Source organism: Gorilla gorilla, chromosome 18 (genome assembly GCF_029281585.2).
Source record: "Gorilla gorilla gorilla isolate KB3781 chromosome 18, NHGRI_mGorGor1-v2.1_pri, whole genome shotgun sequence".
NCBI classification, from domain to species: Eukaryota; Metazoa; Chordata; class Mammalia; order Primates; family Hominidae; genus Gorilla; species Gorilla gorilla.
In genome coordinates, this window is record NC_073242.2 from 91,769,361 (window position 1) to 91,794,353 (window position 24,993).

General features: G+C 38.7%; 1 long non-coding RNA gene across 1 annotated transcript; it reads left to right on the forward strand.

The window, feature by feature from the left end:
• The first annotated feature begins 14,857 nt into the window (after positions 1 to 14,857).
• On the forward strand, positions 14,858 to 17,803 carry LOC129527816 (uncharacterized). Its single transcript, XR_008672913.1, has 3 exons — positions 14,858 to 15,130; positions 15,688 to 15,782; positions 17,771 to 17,803. It is a non-coding gene; the product is annotated as an uncharacterized lncRNA (long non-coding RNA).
• Positions 17,804 to 24,993: the final 7,190 nt, after the last annotated feature.

Below are 24,993 nucleotides of genomic sequence, written 5' to 3' on the forward strand. Positions count from 1 at the left end.
TGAGGCTTTATCTACATAACAAGAGCCTTGGTCCTCACAACCCTCTTATTTTTTATTTTTTTACTTTTTAATTTTTTTTTTTCTGAGACAAAGTCTTGCTCTGTTGGCCAGTCTGGAGTTCAGTGACATGATGATGGCTTACTGCAGCCTCAACCTCCTAGGCTTAAGATATACTCCCTTGTCAGCCTCCTGAGTAGCTGGGACTACAAGCACAAGTCACCATGCCCAGCTAATTTTTTTTTTTTTGTATTTTTTGTAGAGATGGGGGTCTCATCATGTTGCCCAGGCTGGCCTCTAATTCCTGGGCAGAAGTGATCTGCACACCTTGGCCTCTGAAAGTGCTGGGATTATAGATGTGAACCATTGCACCTGGCCAACCTAATTTTGTTTACTCAAGCATTCCTTTCTACTGACTTCAGGTCTTTAGACAATAGCTTAACTCTCTCAGTCAACTGTTGACTAAGAAATCCCTAAAACCCACCTATGACTTGTAAGCCCCCACTGAAACGTCCTGCCTTTTCAGGCCCAACGAATGTATACCTTACATGTATTAGTTTATGTCTTTGACAGGAACTCCTATCTCCCTTAAATGTGTGAAACCAAACTGTAACTCGGCTGCCTTGGAACTACTTACTCAAAACTTCTTGGTTTTGTATTTTTCTCTGGGCCACAATCACTCATATTGGCTTAGAGTAAACCTTTTAAAAATATTTTATAGAGTTTGGTTTTCCATTAACAAAATTATGAAAAACGAAGGCCTTTATTGTTTCATAACAAAAATGACTGCTGCAAATTGCCAACAGTCATTTCTGTTATTTCCTTCGGTTTCCTCTATAATTTACGTGCAAATGAACTATCCCTTAATGCATGTTGACCTCAGTATCTTTTAGTAGATTCTTGTCCATTGTGTCAGGGCTTTGACAAAATGAAGGATGTATTTTTTGGTCCAGTAGGACATCTTCCTTCTGGCCTTTCTTTTTCCAGGAAGACTCCATTCTACTGAGAGGACCCCAGCTGTAGCCTTGATTGAGGCATTCATTTTACAGCTGGGGTAAGCTTTCTCTGAAATGCAGCTGGAATAGGCATTTCAAAGGCCCACATTGTTATGCAAATGCTTCTATTCTCCATGCGGGTGGCAGAAACCCAGCCAAGTGCCCAGACACACAGGCTGTCAGAATGGAAGAGGAAATGCATTGCTCAAGACTATCATCATTTTTCTGTTCATCTTTTATCTGAAAAAAAAAAAAAATCAGTAAAAGCACATAGAACAACCTAATCACTGGATGTTATGGCTAAATTGTCTACTTGAAGGGATTATTCATGTTTCTTTGACTCAAACCATGATTACGTTGAAAGATACACAAGGAATTGCCTAGGGGAGATGGCGATAGAACAAGATAGAACGAACTCAGTGGCTAGTTTGCCCAGTGAAGCTGTAACTGTTTTGAAGAATGGAAACTTCAGTTATCATGACCTGTTCTCTTTAAATGTCACAATTATATAATTGCTTTTCACATATACATTTAATAAAGACCAAACAATGTTAATAATTTTCCTTCTCATATATTTTTCCTGTGGAGAAAGACTTAGATGACTATCAGATATACCACATAATAAGAGAGTATCTTGTGCTTCATTATAAGGGGTAAGTGTGGTGCTCAACACATATTACTTGAACAAACATTGAATATATACATCCGCATATCAGTTCAAGCAGGTTAATATCTGGTGACATTTGTTGGGGTTAAAGGACCTCACCAGATCCCTTCAACTGTAGCTATGAGATTGAAGTCCATTCCTTTGATCTCCAAAATCAGCCTGTCTATTATGGACCCTTGGAAGCTTGTCTTCCATGGTGATATACTAGCCTTTACCTCATCTTCCATCATTTGGAATTAGGCTCAGTAGATGAAAGAAAGAAGCGTAAGTCCATTTTAAAATATTGTAAAACAATCTACAAAAGTCCGATTTCACACTAAGCCTAGTATATTGTAAACCTTACCTTTCTTATCCAAGAGGATTTGAATAAAGTAAGCATACATGAATTATGTTTCACTATTAGGAAAACAAAGTTATTATCGATTGTTATCCTCAAATGCCACTGACCAGTATATTTGTTACTTCTATATGCAAGATGTATGTATCTTGTCTTATCTGTCATAATTTGAGTTAGTTTAGAAGAATTTTCTGTCTTATCTCCCTAATCAGCATAGCGATGGCAGGACTTTATTGCTTCTCAAATCACAGTTCTAAACTTCTGATAGCATTTTATTTTGCTTGCTGATTGTTCCCATGGTGATTTTCTGAATAAAAGAATAATGTCCTTGATCAGAGAAGCCTGGTTTTCATTTTAGAAGGTTAGGTTAATAGTGTTGTATGCTACCTTTGAAGCCATTTCATTTCATAGACACAGCTTGACTTTCAGCCACAAGACTTGATAATGAAAAGAGTTTTTTGGTTATATTTGATTATTTCTACCTGGATAGTCTGCCTGTTTTCTTCCTATTTGGGGAGTCTGACATCACAGTTTTGAATAGTTGGACAGTTTTCTGTTGTCTACTCCCACTTGTTTTAATGATAGACCCAAATAGGGCCAGAACATCTTTTAACTTGTTTGTATCATTTAAATAAGCAGAAAAATACAGAGGATAATGTCAGGGCTTGGAGTCAGAAGGTCTTTAAAGCCCTGGGATTGGCAGGGTCATTGATGGCATCTCCTCCAACAGCTCATTGTGTGGGCTATGTCTTCAGCATCATTTCCATCAATAAGTCATCTACATCTTTGATTTTTTAAAGTCATATTGAGAAATTTTTAAATAATATACAAAAAGTCAAAACAAAAAATAAAAGGAAGAACAGAAAGGAGGGAGGGAAGAAATGAGGAAAGGACAGAAGAAAAGAATGGAAGGAAGAAATTGCCTGCTCTTATTTTTCATCACCTTGAAGTAGCCATATTAGCTCTAGCCCTTCTTGAAGCCTCATAGGAATAGAAAACTCGATTTCTAAACAGCTTGTTTTATATTTTGGGCTTTGATTATTTCCTGTAAGGCCTACTTTGGCATTTTGTAGCTTTCACCGTTTCAGCATGTCTAATTTTGAGCTCTTCTGATATTTAAAGAAGATATTATACTTCTATTATTTTTTTCCCAAAAGAACTATGGCATCTTTTCTAAAAACTTTCTAGGGTATTCAGATTTGGATATTTGTTGTCATTCCAAAGGCTAGAATTATTTGCTTCTAACAAAAAGATAAGTAAGAAAAGAAAGAAAAATGGATGAGACATGCTGCTTGTATCTGAAGAAATAAAGACAGTGACAGCAAAAGAGAATTTAGTTTTACCAAGGGTTCAAAATAGTGACTTGGGGCTAACTCATAATAATATAAAGCTGCCAGCATAATAGGAAGACCTTGGGTTCCCATAAAAACAATAATAAAACATTACATTATTTTATTACACTTTGCAGATATTGTGTGTTTTACAAAGGAAAGGTTTGTGAAAACCCTTTTTGAAGCAGGTGTATCAGTACCAGTTTTCCAAAAGTGTGTCCTCACTTCACTTCTGTGTCACATTTTGGTAATCATTGCAATACCTCAACTTTTTCACTATTTTGGGGTACCACAAACCACACCCATATAAGATGGTGAACTTAATTGATAGATGTGGTGTGCTGACTGCTCCACTGACCTGCCTTTTCCTCAACTCTCTTTCTCTCCTTAGCCCTCCCTGTTTTCCTGAGACATGACAGTATTGGAATTCTGCCAGCTAAGAACCCTACAATGGCCTCTAAGAATTCAAATGAAAGCGAGAGTTGCATGTTTGTCACTTTAAATTAGAAACTAGAGATGATTAAGCTTAGCGAGGAAGTCATGCCAACAGCCCAGATAGGCAAAAAGTGAGTCCCTTGTACCAAACAGCCAAGTTGTGAGTACAACAGCAAAGTTCTTAAAGGAAACTAAAAGTGCAACTCTGTGAACACACAAATTATAAGAAAACAAAACAGCCTTCCCGCTGATTTTGAGGAAGCTTTAGTAGTCTGGATAGAGGATCAAACCAGTCACACCATTTCCTTAAGCCAAAGCCTAATTCAAGAGCAAGCTCATATCTTGTTCAATACTATGAAGGCTGAGAGAGGTGAGGAAGCTGTAGAAGAAAAGTATGGAGTCAGCAGAGGTTGGTTGATGAGGTTTAAGGAAAGAGGCTGTCTTTGTAACATAAAAGTGCAATGTGAAACAGCAAGGGCTTATACAGAAGCTGCAGCAAGTTATCCAGGAGATCTAGCTAAGATCCTTAATGAAGGTGGCTACTCCAAAAAACAGATTTTCAATGGAGATAAAACAAAGTTCTATCAGAAGAAGATACCATCTACTACTTACTTCATAGCTAGAGAGCAGAAGTCAATGTCTGTTGTGGGAAGTCAGGGACCCCGAACGGAGGGACCGGCTGGAGCTGCAGCAGAGGAACATAAATTGTGAAGATTTCACGGACATTTCATAGTTCCCAAATAATACTTTCATAATTTCTTAAGCCTGTCTTACTTTAATCTCTTAATCCTGTTATCTTTGTAAGCTGAGGATGTACATCACCTCAGGGCCACTATGATAATTGTGTTAACTGTACAAATTGATTGTAAAACGTGTGTTTGAACAATGTGAAATCAGTGCACCTTGAAAAAGAACAGAATAACAGCGATTTCTAGGGAACAAGGGAAGACAGCCATAAGGTCTGACTGCCTGCGGGGTTGGGCAAAATAGAGCCATATTTTTCTTCTTGCAGAGAGCCTATAAACGGACGTGCAAGGAGGGAAGGTATTGGTAAATACTTTTCCTAGCAAGGGATATTAATAATTAATACCCTGGGGTAGGAATTGCATTTCTCAGGGGAGGTCTATAAATGGCCATCTATAAATGGCCACTCTGGCAGTGTCTGTCTTATGTGGTTGAGATAAGGACTGAAATACGCCCTGGTCTCCTGCAGTACCCTCAGGCTTACTAGGGTGGGGAACAAACCCCACCCTGGTAAATTTGAGGTCAGATCAGTTCTCTGCTCTTGAACCCTGTTTTCTGTTGTTTAAGATGTTTATCAAGACAACACCTGCACAGCCGAACATAGACCCTGATTACTAGTTCTGTTTTGCCTTTTGTCCTGTTTCCTCAGAAGCATGTGATCTTTGTTCTCCTTTTTGCCCTTTGAAGCATATGATCTTTGTGACCTACTGCCTGTTCTTGCACCCCCTCCCCTTTTGAAATCCTTAATAAAACTTGCTGGCTTTAAGGCTCAGGTTGGCATCAGGGTCCTACCGATATGTGATGTCACCCCTGGTAGCCCATCTATAAAATTCTTCTCTTTGTGCTCTTTCTCTTTATTTCTCAGACTGGCCGACACTTATGGAAAATAGAAAGAACCTACACTGAAATATCGTGGGCGGGTTTCCCCGATAAATGTCTGGCTTCAAAGCTTCAAAGGACAGGCTGACACTCGTGTTAGGGGCCCTTGAAGCTGATGACTTTAAGGTGAAGCCAATACTCATTTAACATGTCAAAAGCCCTAGGGTCCTTAAGAACTATGCTCACTCTCCTCTGCTTGTGCTCTGTAATGGAAAAAACAAAGCCCGAATGACAGCTCATCTGTTTACACATAGTTTACTGAATATTTTAGGTCCACTGTTGAGCCCTATTGCTTAGAAGAAACTTTTCAAAATATTACTGTTCATTAACAATGTACCTAGTCACACAAGATCTTTGATGGAGATATTCAGAAAGATTTATCTTGTTTTTATGCTTGGTCACATAACATCCATTCTGCAGGTTAGTGAGTAGTTTTGACTTTCACATATTATTTAAAATACATACTTTGTTAAAGCCATAGCTGCCGCAGATTCTTCTGAGGCATCTGGGCAAAGAACATTGGCAATTTTTCATAAAGAATTCACCATTACAGATGCCAGTAAGAACATTTGTGATTCATGGGAGGAGGTAAAAATAGTAAAATTTATAGGAGTTAAATCATAGATGACTTGGAGGGGTTCAAGATTTCAGTGGAGGAAGTAACTGCAGATGTGGTGAAAATAGCAAGAGAAGTCAAGTCTGAAGATGTGACTGGCTTGCTGCAATCTCGTGATCAAACTTGCATGGATAAGGAGTTGCTTCTCATGGATGAACAATGAAAGTGGTTTATTGAGGTTGAATCTACTCCTGGTGACGATGCTGTGAACATTGTTGAAATGCCAACAGAGGAATAATACAGAGAATATTACATTGACTTAATTAATAAAGTAGTGGCAGGGTTTGAGAGTACTGACGCCAATTTTGAGAGAATTTCTATTGTGGCTTGTAAACTGCTATCAAACAGCATCACATGCTACAGAGAAATCTTTTGTGAAAGGAAGGATCAATCGATGTGGCATACTTCATTGTTGTCTTTGCTACAGCCACCCCAACCTTCCACACCCATTATTCTGATCAGTCAGCAGCCATTGACATTGAGGCAAGAACCTCAATAGACTATAGTATGGTATAGACATATCTTTTATATGTGCTGGGAAACAACACCACCAAAAAAGTGTGAATTGCTTTACTGTAATACTCACTTTATTGCATTGGCCTGAAACTGAACCTACAATATCTCTGAGGTATGCTGGTATATACATATATACATATAGACATATGACTCTATTGTAGAGCATCAAGAAGGATTTTCCACCAAACAGAATCTTATCCATATATTTTCAAGCTAAAAATTTGTAATAACATTAAAAATTAAATGGTAAGAAGAGAAGGAGAATCTGGGCACAGTGTCTCATGCCTATAATCCCAGCATTTTGAGAGACCAAGGTGGCAGGATTGCGTTGAGTCTAGGAGTTTGAGACCAGCCTGGGCAATGCAGTGAAACTCCGTCTCTACAAAAAACATAAATCATTAGCCTGGCATGATGGTGTGTACCTGTTGTCTTAGGTACTGGGGAGGCTGAGGTAGGAGAATCACCTGAACCTGGGAGGTGGAGGTTGCAGTGAGCTGAGATCATGCCACTGCATTCCAGCCTGGGTGACAGAGCAAGACCATGTCTCAAAACAATGAAAAATAAAATAAATGGGAAGACCATTTAAAAACCAGAAGCTCAAGTTTCTCCAACTAAGCATATTGCATCTGTCAACTCAATTCAACCCAGACTAATAATAATCCCAATAACAATGACATTAGTAAACATTCACCAGGTGGTCAAAGCCATGCTAAAGCATTTTGCATATACTCCCTCATTTCAACTTCATAAAACCAATATGAAGTTGTACATAACATAAACATAGAGTTACAGATGTTCAGTACACTTCTTGTAGCCATTGAGCTAGTAAATGGGAACCTAAGATTATAAATGCAAAGAATGTCTGCACTGTAAATATTGTATCTAAAAATCCCTCTGGGACTGCTATGCCTTTTCAACTCTATTGGGCATCTCTTCCAAGGTTTTGTCCTGATTCAAAGAATAAATGCACTAGAGGAATCAACAGTCATAAATGCCCTTGTTGGTATCTGCTTCTTGCTAAAATGCACTCTAAACATGCCAATGAAAGTTTTATATAAATTCCCCATTCTTCTGCTTGAATCCACATATGACTTCATAACACTTTCATAATGACCCACATGTTCAATGGGACTTTTATGTTCATTTTAATATTGTGTGAGCCATAAGAATACCACATAGTAATTCATCTTTTATTAACAGCATCGACTCAAGGAAAAATTATATTGTCACGGTTCATACTACTAAGAACCATTTATATTCATTCCATCTCCCTGATTTCCTCTAAATCCTATTTCTACACAATCCTCTGATCTTTTCTTGTTTGAAATATGTTATTCCAGATAAAGCATGCATATCTTTAAAATTATAATTTTGTGATTATATAGAAATTTAAATACCACAATTTGTTGAAAACCAGAGTTTGAAAAGAAGACAAGGAATCCAGGGTCCTTGAAACTTAACCATGCCGTCAAAAGTGAAAGAAGGCTGGCATAATTATATAGACTTTATATTGCATCATATAAATATTACTATAATAATATGCAGAAGGCAGGTTCTACTGACAACTGGGTGTTCTCTTCTGTGATTCACTTATCTGTAACACTAGTAACTTTACTTAAATCAAAGTGTTTATTAAAACTCTCAGGTCATTAGAACCAGGGAGGTTTGTTAAAAATTGTCTTCTGATAACACTTTTCAGAATAGCCAAGATAATGATGTATCTTAGGTATGCATGCACGTATGAAAAAAATCTATGTATAAGTTAAATAATGCAGTATTCTTTTTTCAGTATTTGGCTTATTCCATTTAGCATAATGTCCTATTATGTACATAGGTTTGGAGGTAGGTAAGTTCATTTATTTTGCAGTCTCTCCAGGAGATTCTGATAGGGCTGGTCTTTCAAACTAAATTATACGAGATTGCCCCCAGATTCAGGATTCTTTACCTATCAAAATTATTGCCTTTTTATGAATCCGAACATGTTTTATAGTGGTTATAAGATCATTCCAGGGCTCAATTATGTGTATGGCAGCAATAACCTAATAGTCAACTAAACAGAACCATAAGGATTATCTGACAATGAGGGAGAGGTTGTGGATCTCCTGGTGATGTGTACTACACAATATTCAGCATTCTTTTTTTTTTCCAGGTATGTTTCTTGTTCTGCACCAGAAAATTAATGTTCCTATCTCTCAAATTCAAGTTTCTTCCCATGGTGCTTTACCAAGAAGTGCATTTTGAGTACAAGAAAATTATCATATTGTTACAGAATTTGGCTGGGAGAGTTCTTAGGCAGTGGACTGATAGCCCAGCTGGCAGGGAATGGCACCAGCCCTATTGGGACTGACATTGATCATGGGCACCCTGTTAGGGCTCTATTTGGTTAACCGCCTAGAGCAATCTCTTGATTCTGCTCTTGTTACTGAACTGACAGAAGGTGAAGTTTCAATATTTAATAGTATTAATTGTTGGCTTCATTGGCTTTCTCATTTTTGCATATTGTATCAGAAAGTCACTACACGGGGAATATGCACCAGAGAGAAAAAGATTGTTATTTAACAAATATTTATTTATTACCTATTACATCCCACTATACTAGACACTGGATATAATGTAGTGAGTGGGAAAGTAAGTTTTCTCTCCCCATGAATTATATACTTAAATCAGAAATAATCATGGCAATAATAATAATTATAATAAATGTAAACACTGTTGGGTGCATGTACTAAATGTTTTGGCTCACTGTAGACTCATAACATCCTGAAGGGAGATATTCTTCTTTTTCAAAATTTTATTTTACATATTTAATTCATACAGCATTATATTTTGATATACGTATACCTAGTTAAATGGTTACTACTGCTAAGCAAATTAATCTATCCATCACCTCGCATAGTTACCTTTGTGTGTGTTTATGTGCATGTGTGGTAGGCGGGGCGGGGGACGTAAGAACATCTAAACTCAACTCTATTAGGAAATTTCCAGTATACAGTACAAGATTATTAACTATGCTCCTCATGCCATGCATTAGATCTCTAAACTTATTGCTCCTATGCAACTGCAACTTTGCATTTATTGGCCTGTATTTCCCTATTTTCATCTCTCTCTCAACTCCTGGTAATCTCTCTTCTACTAATTTTTCCCATGTATTTGACTTAAAAAAAACCCTACATATTATAAGTAAAATAATACAGTATTCTTCTTTCAGTATTTGGCTTATTCCATTTAGAATAATGTCCTTAGGTACAATATATTTCATAACTTCTTTATCCATTTATTTATCAACAAACACTTAGGTTGTTTTCGTACCTCAACTATTGTGAATAATACTACAATGAACATGTGAGTGCATATATCTCTATATAGGGCTGATTTCATTTCATTTGGATATATACTGAGAAGAGAGATAGATGGGTCATATGGTAGTTCTATTTTTAGTTTTTTGAGCAACCTTCCTATTGTGTTCCAAAATGGTTGTACCAGCTTGCATTCTTACCAACAGTGTACAAGCATTCTCTCTTCTGTACACCCTTACCAATAGTCACTGCCTCTTATTTTTTTGAAAATAGTCATACTAACAGATGTGAAGTGATGTCTTACTGGAGTTTTGATTTGTATTTCCCTGATGATTAGTGATGTTGAACATTTTTTAATATGCCTATTGGTCATTTTTATGGTTTTATTTTTGGAAAAAATGTCTTTTCAGGTTCTTCAATATTTGAACTGGGTTACTTGATTGTTTTTAATTATTTAGTTGTATGAGTTTCCTAAATATTTTAGATACTAACTCCTTATCAAAGATACAGTTGGCAAGTATTTTCTCCCTAATCTGTAGGCTGCCCTTTCATTTTGCTATTATTTCCTTTGCTGTGCAGAAACTTCTTAGTTTGACGTGGTCTCTCTTGTTTATTTTTGTTCTTGTTGCCTAAGCTTTTTTGTATGATACACAAAAAAACCATTGCCAAGGTCAACGTCAAGGAGATTTTCTCCTATGTTCTCTTCTAGGAGTTTTATGATTTCAGTTTTTATGCTTACATATTTAATCTCTTTTGAGTTAATTTTTGTGTATGGTGTAAGATCAGGGTACAATTTCATTATTTTGCCTTTGGATAGCCACTTTTCCAACACCATTGATTGAAGTGACTGTCTTTCCCCCGTTGAGAGTCTTCTTGGTGTCCTCGGGGAAAATTAACTGACCATATATGCATGGGCTATTTTTATGGGCTGTCTATTCTATTCCATTCTTCTATGTCTTTGTTTTTATGCCAGATTGGTATTATTTTTATCTTGATTTTACAGTGTGAATCTTGAGACAAGGAGTCACTTAACCAAGGATAAAACTAGATGGCATACTCATGTCTGTGTTTCTAATCAGGTTCTTATTTATTTATTTTTACTTTTTAGAGACAGGATCTCACTCTGTCACCTAGGCTGGAATGCAGAGTGTGAACTCCTGGGCTCAAGAAATCCTTCCACCTCAGCTTCCCAAGTAGCTAGAATTACAGGTGTGTGCAAGTACACCTGGATACTTTAAAAACAATTTTTTTTTTAGAGATGGGGTCTCACTGTGCTGCCCAGGCTGGTCTTGAACTGCTGTCCTCAAACAATACTCAAGGGATACTTTTGCTTTAGTCTCCTGAGTTGTTGAGATTATAGGCAAGAGCCACCATAGCAGGCTCTAATCAGGTTCCAATCTGTTTTGAATTATAATCTGGATTTCAAAGACTTCATCACTCCCCAGCTGCATGACCTCACACAAGTTGCTTAGTTGTCCAAATATCAAATTCTTCATTCGTAAAACAGGATTAAAACATCTACCTTGCAGTATTGCAGTAAAGTCATAAGAATTAAATTGAATTAAAAAAAATGTTCCTAGCTTAAAATCTGGCTAGCAATTCATAAATGCCTGTTCTTTTTCTGAAGCTCACCCACAGCCTACTTTTTCTGGCTTTCTCTGTAAGACCGGCAAGTGGTAAATTACTGAAGCACACAGTTATCAGATCTGAAATAGGAAAATCATGGGGCTTACACATGATTGAGCCACTGATAGCTTTCTGTCATGTAGAAGATTTCATTCAGTAAGGGAGCTGACCACAGACAGAGAGTAGAAGCCACAGCGTATCAAGAGTTTAGATGAGAGCTGTCCCAAATCAGTGTCCCTTTAGAAGCAAAGCTTATTGAACACTAAATATTCCATTGAATCTAAATATACCAACAATAGGAAACAAGCAACTTCTTTCAACCACATGAACTCTGATTTCCAGCATTGTTTCTGATATAGGAGTTAAGAAGAAATCACTTAGGCAGATAGTAAGGGTATGGGAGTCCTCAGTAAGGCTGTTCTTTTTAATGAAAAGCAGCCCTAAATCATTTTCCAACAAAGAGCAGACTGTAAAGTCGAGCTGCAGACACAGACAAGCAAGCTGGGAACTTGCATGGGTGAATACCGGCAGGAACTAGGGGCTAGACATGTTCAAGATGGCGGCTCCATCTTCCCTTCTCTGTCAGCCACGTGTGCTATAAGGAACAGACAAGATGGAGCAGATCAACTGGAAAGGCCATTTGCATAATAAGATTAGAGTGGGGCTACCACCCTTCCCTGCATGCTATGTAAATGCCATACAATCTGGGAGCCCTATGTAAATCAGACACCGCCTCCTCAAACTGGACTATAAAATCTGGCACATTTGCTGCCAGCCATCCCTTTCAGTTTGGAGAGTCCTCTCTCTATAAAGAGAGCTGTTCTCTTTCTCTTTCTCTTCTCTTCTGCCTATTAAACCTCCACTCCTAAACTCCTCATGTGTGTGTCCGTGTCCTAAATTTTCCCGGCTTGTGACAACAAACCCCAGGGTATATACCCCAGACAACGTGGCCACTTCATTTCCACAGGAAAATAAGATGAATTCTTTCTTGACAGGTTGGGAATTCCTTTTAATTTGGCAGTAATGAGATCCTTAGTAGTGATATCTAGACATAGACATATTTGTATGAACAAATCTCTGTTCTTTAGGCCTAGTTTGATTCAGTAGTTCTCAGGTATTAAAACCACCTTTGCAAAAATTAGAACAGTGAGAAAATTATGCCAGTGAAAGAAATCTTATCTAACCAACCCCCATCTTGCTTTTAACCTCCAAAGTACCCTTAATCATTCCTAGGCTTGAAACTGCCTTTGCAAAATTATAACTAAGGAAATTATGACATTGAAAGATATCAGACTTAACCCAAATCCATCTTGCTTCTAACCTCCAAACTGTCCTTGTCCATTCCTGGGCATAGGCTGAACTAGCCTTGGGAAGGAATTTAGTTTATACTTTAAATAACAGCCCTTCTCAAAAGCTAAGCTGTTCTTGTAAAATGAATGAAAGGCTACCAGCCACCAAGTTAGGAAGAAAGAGGCTAGAATTCTAAATATTACCAGCCATGACTCCAGATATAATAAGATTTGCAACTTCCCCAATTACTTTTGAGGATAGCATCAAGAGTAACTATTGAGAACCTAAGATTGAGCTGTCTTTCCAGGTTTTTGCATTTCTGACAATTGTATGGCCCCACCTGGACCTGCCAACCAGTTCTGTGGCCCCACACCCAGGAACTGAACTGACTCAGCATAAGAGGACAGTTTCCACTCTCTATGATTTCATCCCTGAGCCAACCAATTAGCACTCCCGACTAACTGGCCCCCTACCCACCAAATTATCCTTAAAAACTCTGATACCCAAGTTTTTGGAGAGACAGATTTGAGTAATAATAAAACTCCAGTCTCCTGCACAGCTGGCTCTGTGTGAGTTACACTTTCTCTACTGCAATTCCCTGTCTTGATAAATAGGGTCTGTCTAGGCAGTGGGCAAGGTGAACCCATTGGGTGGTTACAGGCTTAGGCCAAACTAACTTTGGGAGACATTTAGCTTATAGTTTAAATGATAATAGCCCTTCCCCAAAACTAAGCTGCCTTTGTAGATCTACTGAAAGACCACCAGGTTAGGAGGATGAGGAGCCTGGATTCTGCTAAGGTGTAGACATGAATTATTACCTGCCTTTATTCTGGAGTTCACAAGATTTGCAAATCCCTAATTACTCCTGCAGATATCATCACTATTGTAGAACTTATGATTGGCCTTTTGAGATGTCTTTTCAGGTTTTTGAATTTCTGATGACAAACGGCTCCACCAAGACCAGCCAACTTGTCCTACGGCCTAAGGCAGAAGTGGACTCCTTGGCTCACCAAACTATCCCTGAACAATCCTAGCCTCCTAAGTTTTGAGGAGATTGATTTGAGTAATAACTTCACCATCTTCCACATGACATGGTTGGCCTCATGTCAATTAAACCCTTTCTTTATTGCAATGTCATCGTCTTAGTAAGTTTGTTTTGTCTGTGCAGTGGGATGGAATAACCCATCAGGTAGCTATAATATTAATCTCAATTGTTGTTTGCTTCTTTTCTTTCTTTTTTCTTTTTTTTTAAGTGTAGGGCCAGAAAGATGTGATACTTTTCCTCATTTATCAGAAGCATCATGGCTGATACTCTTATAACAAAAGACAGGTTACCAAGAGATAAGCATATCAAATCTATTTAATAAAAATTTTACAGCAGGGAATGGTGGTTCATGTGTGTAATCTCAACACTTTGGGAAGCTGAGGTGGGAGGATGACTTGAGCTCAGGAGTTCTGCACCAGACTGGGCAACAAAGTGAGACCCCATCTCTATATGAATACATAAATAAATAAATAACCAAGAAAAAATCCATAGAATTTTAAATGACTCAGGAGCCTTCTGAAATGAAAACTCAAAGGCCCAGGGAAACTATTCATGTTTATGCTTAGATTCAATGAACGGTGGACACCCATGAAGAAATGTGATTGGGACAATATAATGGTAATAGACTGAGGGGGAAATCCAACAAGGCCTGTTCAGATTCTTCTCAGCTTCTCTGTGTAACATGCCCTCCTCTAAGGTATAGGGCAGGGCACTTCTAGATGAAGGTGTTAGAAACAAATGCTTGGTGTCGTAAAGAAAATAAGCCCTTAAACAAAGGATTTCTCAGCAAGGCAAATTTACTTCTGCAGAAGGGTGCTTCTCACAGGTCTGGTCACCACGAGAGCACACCAAACAAAGGAGGAAAGGGGTTTTTAATCCCTAATGTAGCTTGTCCCTGTTACTGTGTCCTGCCTCCATTGGCTGGAGTTGGACCACACAATCTAAGCTGAACCTGATTGGCTAACTTGAATGGTACAGGAGTGTGGTCATACTGGCAGGAAGGGAAGTTTTGGCAGGAAAAGCCATTGTGATGAGAGGGGTAATTTACAGAGTGGGTAGCAGATGTGGGCTCTGTAGGTAAGGACTGGCAGGAAAGTTGTTTACTGAAACTAAAACAGGGAGGCACAAAGGATAAGGAAGTTAGTTTGGCTTTGGAAGTAGGGAACAAAGAACAAGGACACTGAACAAGCTAAATCTTTGAAGAGGAACTTCTTTTGTATCTGACAAAGGTCTTCAAGGAAGAAGGGAGAGAGTGACCTTTCTAGGTTTTATGGTTGATGCTGGGGGAGAGGAGTTCTAGTTTCTAAGATTTACCTTGAGGAAGAAGAACTGTAGTTTCTGTGGCGTGCAGACAAGGTAGGTCAGAGAATTTCTTTATTACTAGTATCTATGACCCACTTCAGGGGAGAAAGAGTGGATGAAGACAGAAGTAGGAGAAGGTCAAAGAGAAGCTTTGCCTCTGAAGCTACTTCTGAGGCCTTTTAATCTCCTTTAATTACAGGTACTCAGCACAGCAAAATGCCAAGTTTTGGGTTATCAGTTTCTGAGCCCCAGAAGAAACAAGTTCCCACATAATATGGGAACTTACGATTTGTGTGGAGACATTTTTTGAGAAATACAGAAATAAACATTTAGGAGAAAATACACTATTATTTATTCATAAATAAGATTAAGAGTGTTTGAAATGTAGTCTTGCCTCCTGAGGTAACACTTAAAGTCCTCCTTACGCACCTATAATTTAGAGTATAGGGAGGAATCTGATAGTGAGTTTAGAAAAAGTGAGAAAAAGTTTAAATTTAAGACTCAGGAAAGAAATCCAAGAAAGAAAAGGCTGAGGGTGGATGGTTAGCAGGGGTTAGAGAATTAACACTTATTTAGCACTAAGCCCTTTTTTTCTCACTTAATTTTCACAGCAAAGCAAAGCTGATAAGCATCATTAGCATCCATTTTAAATTTAAGCAAACTGAACTCCAAGAGGTTAAGAAACTTGCTCCAGGTGACACAGCTGGTGAGCATGTAGCAAGTTAAGATTTGACTGAATCTTAGTAAATGTATAATTTTGCACTGGGACTGGTACTGTTTACATATTCTCTACCCTTGGCTTACTACATTATATCTCAAACTCTTTAAATATTAATTCACTTAGAAAACCAAACATAATGTCTTTTACTCAGCAGACAATCAACAACCATGAGTTATAGTAATGTTTCTGAATGTGGTTGAATAGAATCCTACTTCGTCATTCATCTTTAACCTTAGAAAGATTCAGTACTTCCGTTTTAACAATTTATATACTTGAGCACAAAAGACTTTATATGGAGCAGGAAGAGGGAGGTAAGTTGGAAAGATGGGAGGGAGAGAAAGAGGGGAAAAAAGAAAGGTTGAAAATCGGAAAATTTTAGCCTAATGTTTCTAGGCCTAGGCAGATAATTATAGAATTTAAAGTCAAATTCAAAATTATCCTACTATTTTGCTGAAATGATCAAATAGAAATGGAGCAGGGTTTGTGATGATGCGATGATGTTTGTATTTATTTGAATACTTGCACTGTGACAATAACAGGCCAAAAAAAAAAAAAAAAAGAGACAAATAAGTAAGGTACTGAGTTGTTACCAAACAAAATGTATTTGTAAATTATATTTCTAAATATAATGTACTTTCTGCAATTTGACATTAGCTTGTTATCATGGGTTACTTAGTGGCATTTATAATGCTATTTATTTTTATCTTTTTCCTTCTCTCCTGCCTTTCACTCTTCCTTTCTTTCATTTCTTTATCTTCCTTTTTTAAAGTTTTTTTCTTTCTTTCTGAAAAACTCCATCCATGTCAGTTTCCCTTTTACCTATTTACGTTTCACATTTGTACTTGTCCAAAAAGTGCAAAAATTCTTGGCACCAGTGCCAGACCAACTGATTTATTTGAATAACCTGTCCAAACTCAGTGGCCTACTGATTGCATGAATGTATGCATGTCAGTTAACTACTTGAAATTAAATTAATCTATAACTCTCGTGAGTAGAGACTGTATTCTCATGAGAGACTGGAGATTCAAATACAGAATTATGTTTAAAGATATCCGATCAATTTAGACAATTGTCAAGGACAAAAAATATATAATTATATCAAATGAACACACTAACTTTACAATAAATTTTAAGTGTAAAGATATTTAAACGAAAAGGTTTTTCACTTCAAGATTTGAAAAGGTTAAAATTGAACCGAGAGTTGTTGCGAAATAGCTATTACTTTTCATCATAAATCTTACTAGGTCTTTTATAAACACTATTACTTATTGGATATTTAGTGCTAGGCATGTACTAAGATATTAAAGAGTTATGGCATTTAATTCTCAAAAAATATAAAGTATAAATAATACTATATCAAGTTTTACTAAGTGGCAGATCTGGATTTGTAGCAAAATGTGACTAGCGTCAAGATCAATGATTTTTACTATAATGTTAAAAAGAAATCAACACAAAAGGTGACTACTAAATAGCTAGGATCTCTCTCAGGGCCTCGGAAGGGCTCATGCTAAGGAAGGATTCTAAGGCATAATTTCGTGGTTAACCTCATTTTGTTGCTAAAATGGTAAATAGAGTGATGCATTGTGAACTAAATCTAACTCTTGAATGGGATTAAACTCCAAGCTCTAACTTAAGATAAACATTTAGTTCTGCAGGGGAGGTTCGGAGACATGCTGCTATTGACTTTTATGGTGCCAATGGCTGCTATAGAGTTGGGGTCATCAGGGTTGAATAGAATATAATTTATAATGCAAAACACAGCAAAAACAATCAGAAGCAGACCAGCTCTCACCAGCCTGCTCTGTGTGACATGAGAACATGTGGAGGAATGAAGTGTTCATAATTATGAATAGCGGCTATATTACCATAACTACATTATTCATGGCTTCAAATGAAAATGCTGTCTTGAAATTTCATGCCACTGAATTTTTTATTTTTAACAATAATAATTTCTCTCACTCATTGTTTAACAGCTCAACAAAGCTTCAGAATATCAGAGGGGGTCGAGTTCCTCATGTTTGATTTCTAAATGTGACTCATGGGTTTGGCCATAAACAACAGGTATAATGAAAAGAGCCTTTGGAGAGGGAATCCAGGCAGAGTGGGAGGGACTATCAGGCAATTAGTATCTCCAGTCCACTGAAGAGTGAGGAAATGGGCCACTGATTGCTGTTCTCAAGTGGTCTCTCACCCTTAGGTGTCAGGGTAACAACAGGTCAGCAGAAATTCTGTCTGTCAACAAGATTTTACCTCATTGTCTAGACGGTAGTTTCAACTTCTTGCCTTTAGAAGAACATAGGAAAAGCAGTCCCCGAAAGGCCTTGATTTTTCAACCAGAACAAAAAGAAACACACACATACATGCACACACCTCAAGTAAAAAGAAAAAAAACACAAAAAACAGGAAAGCAATACCCCCACCCTTTCTGGAGTTTAATATGTAGAAAACAATTTACATGCACTACTTCATTTTATTTTAAACATTATCATGGAACATATGAGGCAGGTAGTTTTATACCCATGATAAATGAAGCATTCACAGAGTTTGCAGAGTTGCCCAAGGCCAATGATATAAGTGACAGAGCTAATATTCAGTCCCAAGCAAAAAGGCAGGAGCTCTTTACTTAGGCTTTATAAGACCTTCTGAAAAGTCAAGAGTATTACTAATAAATTCTCTGGTGGAGGTGAGTCTTTCTTGTACTAGCTGTGCAACTAGAAGTTACTTTATCTGTGTAAATCTTATCTACCAAACAAATAGACATAAGCTAACATTAACCTTGTAGGAGTGTTGGTTGGATTAAATAAAATAATTATAGTAAAACACTTCTTTTAGGATGCAGCACAGAGAAAATGCTCAATAAGTCATTGTTTATGAACCCAAAGATGATGAAAGATGATATAGATAAGTAGATGTATATGCAGATATAGATATACACACAGACACAGGTGTATACACGTTTACACACATACATATGTATGTGTATTGATTTACATATGTTTTATTTTGAAGAATCTCAACCACATTCAAGAATGAAAAGAATAGTATAATGAACTCCCATTCACTACTATCCAACTTCAATAGCTTCTCAACTCTTTGCCAATTATGTTTATTTACACTACCAACTCCTCTCACCACTGAATTATTTTGAAGCCAATTCCAGATATCATACACTTTCCTTCTTAAATATTTTAGTATTTCTGAACAAGTCTTTTTTCTTCTTTTTTTCTGTTTTTGAGAGGGAGTCACCCTCTGTAGCCCAGGCTGGGGTAGGATGGCACAATCACAGCTCTCTGCAGCCTTGGCCTTCTGAGCAGAGGTGATTCTCCCATCTCAATCTCCCGAGTAGCTGGGACTACAGCCGTGCACCACCACGCCAGGCTAATTTTTGTATTTTTTGTAGACACGTGGTTTCACCATGTGGCCCAGGCTGGTCTCAAACTCCTGACCTCAAGTGATCCACTCGCCTTGGCCTCCCAAAGTGCTGGGATCACAGGCATTAGCCACCGTACCTGGCCAACAATGATGATGGTGGTGATGCCAGTCTTGAGCAGCTGCTGCAAAGATGCCAGCTGAAGTAGGGGAGGTGAGGCCAGGGCTGAGTGCTCTGTGGAGCCAGCAGGGGCTGGGAACAGGCAGGAGCTCCACCCCCTACCAAGTAGGTGGGCATGCTCCCAGGCAGCTGCAGTCATCCAGCCACAGCTCCAGGCCTGGGTATCCCTGCACTTTCATGGGCCGGGGAAATCCCTCCACCCCTGTTAAGCTCGGAAATGCCTGCTCCTGTTCTCTGGCCTCTCTCTGCTCCCAGCACCTGCTCTGGTTGAGCAGAGTTGTAGTGAGCCTGGGTGCTGTTGCAACCTGGCCAGGTGTGTGTGTGCTCTGGATAGCACTGACATGCCAGACCCCTGCTGCCTCTGCCCCTCTGGATATTGGGTGCCAACAAGCACTGGAGGGAGACCGAGGAGGGTCTGAGGGTGGCTCGGCACAGGCCTGCAGGCACCCCTCCTCATGAACAGGCTGGGTGCCATGGACAGCATGTCAATGGCAGCAGGAGGCAGACAGGCTCCCAGGTGAGAAGGGGTGGGGCTCACAGGTAAAGCCCCATCTTCAAGCCAAAGAGGGCCTGAAGCCTGGGGACTGGACTCTCAGTTCCTGGTGGAATCCACCACCCTGAATGAGAACTTATGGTGCTTTTTCCAGGCCTACCCATGGCTGCCCATGGACCAATCAGCATGTACTTCCCCTCTTCCGAGTCCATAAAAACCCTGGACCAAGCCAGACAAACACAGATGTCAGGACTACCAGCCTGCAGAAGGGAGCTACACACTGTGAGTCTCTTCTCCACTGACAGCTGGACACTCATTAGGACGACCTGCCTGTGGAAAGAGCTACCCACTTTGGGTCTCCCGAGAACTGTTCTGTCACTCAATAAAGCTCTCCACCTTGTTCATCCTCTAGTTGTTCATATGCCTCATTCTTCCTGGGTGTGGGACAAGAATTTGGGACACACCGAATGGCAGGACTAAAAAAGCAGCAACACACAGGGCTGAAATACCATTGTCTTTCCCCCCTGCCTACACCACTTACCATATTGTGAGAGATGAGAAGGAGAGAAAAGCAGCAGCCTTTGGGAAGCTCAGTCCTAGGGGCTCCCTAAGACAGGGCCGTGACACCTTCTTCAGGGCTCTGCAGTTCCAGGCTTCTCCAAGCTTCTGGGTGCCACTGCATTCCCCTCGTCCAGATGTGGGTGCCTGCAGCAGAAGCTGCTTGTGGTACATCTGATCCAGCTACAGCATTTCATGGAGCCGGCACCTGTGCTGGCTCCTGGAGCTGTCTGCCCTGTGACAGCAGCTGGCATACCTGGCTATGTGCAGTGACTGGACCCCGTGCTCACTGTGCTCCACCCTTGGCTTGCCCTTGGCAGGCGTGGGATCTAGGCCAGTAGTGCGAGCCAAGTGCAGTTGGCTAGGTTGAGTGGGTGGAACAAGCTGAGTGGGCGGAATGAGCCGAGCAGGCCTGAGTAAAAACTTGGGCAAAAGCACCACTGGCCACAGAGGTTTCCAGCTGGAGGAGGGACAGCCAAAGGATCCCATGACAATGAGTCTTTTTAAAAGCATAACTAGAGTACCATTATCATACATAAAACAAAATGTGTTTTCTTAACGTCATCAAACATCTAGTCAGTGTCAAATATTTTTCTATTTATCTTGCAAAGAGGTATGTGTGTGTTTTCTCTTTCTCTATTGTTTGAATTAAGGACCAAATAAAGGGCATGATTTACTTTTTTAGCCTGTGGTTTCTTAAGTCTGTTAAGTATCATTTTATCTAAGCTCCCCCAACCCCTACCACCACACAAGGAAATTTGGTTTTAGCTTTGAAATTTTTGCCAATTTTCTATGTTGTTAACAAAGGTGGGAATTAAAGCCAGAAGAATGATGACAGATATAGACAGCTAGGTAGGTAAACAGACAAAACTACATTATAAATATAATACTGCTGTGTACTTCCATTAGAAGGAACATAATGTTTGCTTGTTTCCATTTTTTTGTGATATTGACAACCATTAATCTTTTATTTGTATTTTTTGAGACAGGTTCTCACTCTGTTGCCCAAGCTGGAGTGCAGTGGTGCAATCATAGCTCACTGCAGCCTAGAACTCCTGAGCTCAATCCATCCTCCTGCCTCAGCCTCTTGAGTAATTAGGGCTACAGGCATGAGCCACCATGCCTGACTAATTTTCTTTACTTTTTGTAAAGAGAAGGTCTCACTATGTTGGTGAGTCTGCTTATCATCTTTTTCTAGGTTTGTTATTATATAACTTATGACCAACAGTAATGGTTAGCTGAGAGAAGTCTTGGAAAGATACAGTCTTGGAAAGACAACTTGATATAACTTTGGGTTGATGAAAAACAGAAGTTAGACCACCCATAAACCACAAAATAACAGTCCCCATTGTTTGAGACACCTAGAACAATTTCTACCCAGCTAATAACTACTGTTTCACATGTATTAAGTTACATGGGCAGTTATAAACCAAGAAGCCATATTTCTTACAACTGAATAATTTCCGTTTCAATATTGGGCAAAATTGTCATCATTATAAAATTAGGCCTTTAACTATTCCAAGATTACATAGAAATTTCTTATGTTCATTCCTAAAATTTCTTTTTGAAGTTATAACATTTATCTTTCTTATTTGTAATGTTAGAAGTTACTTTTTCTATTTACCTATAAGAAGCATGAGTACTGTAGAAAAATTAAAATGATGATAAACTAATGATAGTAATAATAATAATAATAATAGTTCCCAAATCTCACCTACCCAGAGATAGTCGTAGCTATTTCATTTCCTTTCAGACATTTCCCATGCAAATAAATACATATAGAGATAAAACTTAATCTAAATGATAGCAGGTTCTTCTATATGAGTTAAAAAGATAGATTTATAGACACTATTTCTTTGACCTTCTAACCAAAAGGATCCCCAGCCTTTCCCTGAAGAGGTAGACTTAAAAATTCATCCTGGAGCAAGTCTTGAGGGTTCCACTTACTCACACTGATTTATGCCAGGCAGGTGACCCCTTAGAGAAAATATATGAAGAAAATCTTCATTTGGCTTATTAAAGTCCAGCACTCCTCCTTTGTTGAAATCTGAGAAGAGAGAACAATTTGCATAAGAAGTGTAGGTTTTTGTTTTCTGATTTTTTTTTTCTTTACTTTTTCGGAGTGGGAGCCGGGAGGGATTGTAGACAGTAAACCTCTATCCCTCTCCCAAGTAAGAACATAGGTCAAGGAAGACCAATACAGTCTCAAACAAGATAGCAGGTAAAGGCCGAAAGGCTCCTGAAATGGTCGCCATAAGTGCAGAGAACAGGTAGGGCTTTATGGGCATGTGACTTGTGCAGTCACACAGGGTTCTGGTCTCATACTTGCTTTCATGTGCTGCACTTGAAATTCTTAATAATTTCTAAACAAGACGTTCTGCCATTTTATTTTGCACTGGGTCTTGCAAGTTATGTAGCTGGTTCTGGGAGATAAAAATGAGATTGGTGAGCTGGTGTTGGCAATGAAAAAGAGAGCCATGAAGGGGCTGTGTTAGTCTGAGTGCAGAAGTAGGACACAGGGAAAGCATGCTTTCTACTGAAAACTTATCCCCTTAGTGGTGGTTGTGTGAGTCTAAATTCTCCTGTTTTTTTGTTTTTGTTTTAGTTTTTTTTTTGGTGGGTGGGGGGGGTCATGGTGCTATGTGTGTTCATGATGAAAAAATTGGTCTCTGATAAAAGTCATACTTGTATATAAAGGGGGCACCTGCCAAGACATGGGACTACCTTGACTGAGAGTAACATACTGAGTTATTGTCTTTTCCTGAATAACTATAAATTGATGGAAGAGGCTCTGCCTTTGTTTTGGAACCTGGGATGCCTGGGCCAGTCATTCTACTCCACACTAGTGGAGTAGACAGTTTCTGCTTCTTTCCAGGTTTTTCTCTACTTTTTTTCTGTTGATTTCAACCCATAAAAGCTGCTCCTAAGTGTAGGGCCTAACTCTCCTTTCCTGGATGTTCATAAGGTTTCAAAGTTTAAAACCTATTGTGATCATAACAGTGGCCTTGAGTCCCATGGAAATGGAAAGTAAAAAAGACAAACACTCTTTGACTCATAAAAACACATGCTAGCATTCAGGATGCTTGTATCACTGCCTGCACATGGAGATACATGTTAACAATGGGTTGTTTTCCACTGCACAGACAAGAGCACAAGAATTTCACAGGTATTCTTATGAAATCACAAGAGTAGTTTGGAGACAGGCTGGGTGCAGTGGCTCATGCCAGCACTTTGGGAGGCCAAGGCGGGCAGATCACCTGAGGTCAGTAGTTCGAGACCAGCCTGGCCAGCATGGTGAAACCCCATCTCTACTAAAAATACAAAAGTTAGCCAGGCATGGTGGTGCACACCTGTAGTCCCAGATAACTAGGGAGGCTGAGGCAGGAGAATCACTTGAACCCAGGAGGCAGAGGTTGCAGTGAGCTGAGATCATGCCACTGTACTCCAGCCTGGGCGACAGAGCAAGACTGTCTCAAACAAAAAAAAAAAAAGAAAAAAAAATAGAAAAAAGAAGAGTACTTTGGAGACTTGGCTAGGGCTCTATTAGATTTTTATCACAATTGGAAAGTTGATCCTGCGATCTGTATTCTAGGTTAGCTAAGAACATATAATTTATATCCCACATTTTCCAAATACTAGTGAAGTAATCAAAGAAAAAAATTTTTCCTAAAGAATGAAAGTCCTTTTAATTATCAGACATAGAGAGACATTAAAATGAGGCTGCAATCACACCCTACTGCCCACTTAGAGCTATGTATTCATCTCTTGAAACTGCTTGCTATTGCCACAAGTAGCTATAAATTAACATGATAATGCCACACTGGACACTATACCCCATACCCAATAGCTTAACAATGTATAGCCAATTGCTAACCAGTGTTATTTCTGTAAACCAACAAGATTTCCTGGCAAGAAATTTTGTATCAGCACATTCCCTCCCCCTGCCTTTTTTTTTCCTTTAAAAATCCACTCGTAACTGCTGCTAATCTGAGTGTATATTCAGAGCAACTTCGATCTATGATCTCAGGTTGCAATACTCAAACTTTGCTCAAATAAACTCTCTGCTTATATTAATTTGGCCTCAGCTTCTTCCTTTTAGATAGACAGAAGGAATCTGTATTACATAATCTATGTGAATAACAATGATAACATTGCACTATGCACACTGTTCTGTATCTTGGTTAAAAAATAGTTTAAGAATATATTGTGAATTACTTTGAAAGTCACTGCAGGGCTAAATCATATATTTCTTTTATGGCTACATAGTTTCTTATGGTATGCTGCCATAATTGCAATAATTGTTATCGTTTCTGCCATGTACACTGTGTCTGTTTTTTTCATTTGGTCAATAAGTATTTATTGAGTCCATGACCTTGGTGGTGAGAATACAGATTGAATAAATGAAACACTTTTTCTGACTATAGAGTTTAGATGCTCTTAGGTAGAAAATCAGAGCTACACCACCATAAAATACCTGCATGTGGATATTGTTTTTGAAGCATTTGAAATAACAGTAAAAACACATTCTGAATGGGTTTAAACTGCTGAGGGGTATACTGACAACATATTTTAAGGGAAACAAATTTTCCATACAT